The sequence below is a fragment of the Helianthus annuus genome, chromosome 13 (genome assembly GCF_002127325.2).
Source record: "Helianthus annuus cultivar XRQ/B chromosome 13, HanXRQr2.0-SUNRISE, whole genome shotgun sequence".
NCBI classification, from domain to species: Eukaryota; Viridiplantae; Streptophyta; class Magnoliopsida; order Asterales; family Asteraceae; genus Helianthus; species Helianthus annuus.
The window spans coordinates 149,729,575-149,733,438 of NC_035445.2; positions in this window are offsets into that span (position 1 = coordinate 149,729,575).

The window sequence follows — 3,864 nt, forward strand, 5'->3', positions numbered from 1 at the left end:
ATCTATGAAGTCCATCACGATTTCACTCCCCGCCCCAAACAACATCCATTTTAAACGTTAAAAATTGTCACGTGCATAACACATGATGGACAATTATGAGCATAATTAGACTAATACCTAGACTGAAACCTGACAGTTTTAACGTTTAAAATGGATTCCGTTTGGGGTAGGGAGTGAAATCGTGATAAGCTTCACAAATCAGGGAGTAAAATGACTATTTTTAAAGGATTGGAGCAAAACCGTTAAAACGACCAAACCACAGGGAGCGAATTATAGTTTACTAAACTATATATTATTATTATAAAAATAAAGTTACTATTCATCATCCCTCAAAATCAATATATACTCCCCGCCCCAAACAACATCCATTTTAAACGTTAAAAATTGTCACGTGCATAACACATGATGGACAATTATGAGCATAATTAGACCAATACCTAGACTGAAACCTGACAGTTTTAACGTTTAAAATGGATTCCGTTTGGGGCAGGGAGTGAAATCGTGATAAGCTTCATAGATCAGGGAGTAAAATGACCATTTTTAAAGGATTGGAGCAAAACCGTTAAAACGACCAAACCACAGGGAGCGAATTATAGTTTACTCAACTATATTTTATTACAAAAATAAAGTTACTATTCATCATCCCTCAAAATCAATATATACTCCCCGCCCCAAACAACACCATTTTAAACGTTAAAAATTGTCACGTGCATAACATATGATGGACAATTATGAGCATAATTAGACCAATACCTAGACTGAAACCTGACAGTTTTAACGTTTAAAATGGATTCCGTTTGGGGCAGGGAGTGAAATCGTGATAAGCTTTATAGATCAGGGAGTAAAATGACTATTTTTAAAGGATTGGAGCAAAACCGTTAAAACGACCAAACCACAGGGAGCGAATTATAGTTTACTCAACTATATATTATTATAAAAATAAAGTTACTATTCATCATCCCTCAAAATCAATATATATAATTAGAGATACATGCTATATTATAAATTTTTACGCTTACTAAAAAACTCTTTCTCATCCATCTTTATATGTGTGTGTATATATATATATATATATATATATATATATATATATATATATGATAGGATTCATGCGAGAACCACCTTTATTGCGAGAACCAATGGAACACAACAAAATAAACCAACTACAGACCCAAAACCTAAAAAAACCTAACCCCCCCCCACACACACACACACCTCAAGCAAGTGCTGGTGCAATTAGACTTACGATACATTACCTGAAAAGCATCAAAAAACAATGTATGTATAAAACGCCATGCAGACAATGTTTGTATAAAAGACCATCATACAACAAACACAAAAACTACATGCAAAAAAAAAGTAAATGTTTAAAAATATAATAAACGTCATATTCTTAAAACGACAATATAAAAATAACCAAAAACGCAATTGTTTACCTCAAATAAGGATGTACAAGGCTGTTGGAAATCATTTATGTAGAACTTAACAAACCCATTGGGCTGATTTTCGTAACATTGATTTAAGCAATCCCCAATCCCGATTAGCTCGGTTTAAACGTCACAAAAAATATTTTTTGTGTATATATCAGCAGCTTGGCCCTCAAACACTTTATAATTACTTTTCAACTAGGGGCGCTTGTATTGAGATTCATGATCATTTTTCCGGTGCGTGTGACGCTGTGCTTCAATTGCAGTTTCGTAATGAGTCATGAACTCAACAAGAGTAGATTTTGAATTGCACAATTGACCAAAAAAATGGTTCTCATTCTCCGACCTCGATTTCGTACACATTAGGCCCGACAGTTCCTCCATTCTATAGTATGTAGGGATCCAAGATTCCCTAAGTGCAAAAATATCAGAAAGCCAGTCATTATCATCTAAATTGAACTCTCCAATAACGTCTTCCCATCCCGATTCAAATTCTTCGGGTGTAAGAATATTCGTCCACACAACACCACAAATACGTTCTTTGAAATTGGTGGAATTGCATAGCCTAACACCAACCTATATATAACATGGAAACGCCAAGCAAATATATACATTAGAAACAACAAACTAACATGAAAAAAAAATTATGAAGGACAAAACGCCATATATCTTAAAACGCCAAACATAAAAATAAGAAAATCAACCTTCAGAGAAAGTTTATGCATCAGTGCCACATGCATAACTGATGCCTCGTTTCAACAAATACAACAGAAATAACCTTCTTCATTGTTTGATCTTAGTCAGTGACAACAACTTTTGGTTGAGAACTGACGTGCATGGGTGAGCATATATTTTTAGTTATTTTTAGCTCTTTTTACTCACCGATTTCAAGTTTTAAATTTATAAAAAACGATATTCTACTATCACTCTACACACACACTAGGGCAAGTATACTCATCGCGGACGTAGTATAGTGATGGCAAGATACCGAGGTCGTCCAAGGACACAAGAGCTTTTAATACCGGCTTATCGTCAAAGTCTAAGTGAACCAACTTTTAAGAAAAGATTTTTAAACTAATAAAAAGATAAAAACATAAATTAAAAGAAGAAATAAAATAAAAAAATGATAGACAAGAAAGAATCACTTGGATCCAACTTATCTTTCATGTACCCTTTTGATGATTTCCTCACTTTTAGCATTTTAAGAGATTATCTTAGTTATAGTAGTAGGCCCCTCTTCCAAGGCGACGTTACCCTTAACCTAGTAGTTTGAGTCAGCAAGGATACAATCCCACTAAGTTGGATTATTGAAAGATAATTAAGTAAGTTATTAATGCAAAATGTGGTGGACCCCTCTTCCGAGGCGGCGATCACCCTCAACCCATTGGTCTGAGTCAGCAGAGATACAGTTCTCGTGGGGTTAGTTTAATGTTTTAATAAAAGTTTAAGAATAAGGGATTCAAGCTTTTTGCACCTCTCCCATGGTGGGTAATTCCCGCTCCGACTCGTGAGGTGTTACTAGGCTTGAACCAGGTTCTCGCAGGATCTATACACTGAACGAGACATATAATTACCCAAACCACCCTTCTAACCCCCTTCGAGGCAATTAACATGCTTTATATAGACCGTAAAGACATGAATATGTTGAATCAACGAACATATGAAGAATGATTGAGTAGATTCGCCTTCAATAAAAAAACTATTTATTAACGTCATTAATACATACCCAATTAAAAAAGTAGCCAACGATTGGAAATCATAAAAGAAATACATAAAAGAAAAGTCTTCACCAAGTTATGTAAGAATTTAGCCAAGCATGACCTTTGTTTGACAACACGATCAATCTTGGATCCTGAGACTACACACACACTCTAAAGATGGAAAAATGGATGATGGTGGTGGATGATGGTGTTGTAGTGGTGGCAAGTGAGATAGAAGTGGTTTGCCAAGGGATGAGTTGAAGTGGAACCAAGCATCCCTATTTATAGCTGAAAACAGAGCATCCAGCACGGCCCGTGCCCGCCTGGCACGGCCCGGTGGTCATCAGTCTCTCTCTTCTACATTAACTGCAATGTCAGACTTGTACTAACACGGCCCTGTGTGTCAATGGCACGGCCCGTGGCCAATGTACTTGTTGTACTTCTTCAGATTCTGGAAATCTAAGAGTTGACCACGCCCCGCGTTGGCTTAGCATGGCCCCATGTTGAGCTTGAATTTTGTCTTTTGTTGTTGTCTCTTTCTGCTGCAGTAAATTCCCACCGGGCACGGCCCATGCTAAACGAGCACGGCCCCGTGCCAAAGCTTTTGTCTTTGCTATTTCTTGGGTTTGTATGTGGACGGGGGTTCGACAAGTTGGTCAATCCTTTTTATAGCCTTTTATGTTAGTTTTTGCTGTCTTTTTGCTTCTTGTGTTCTTTTAAGCTCGTTTAACCCTGTT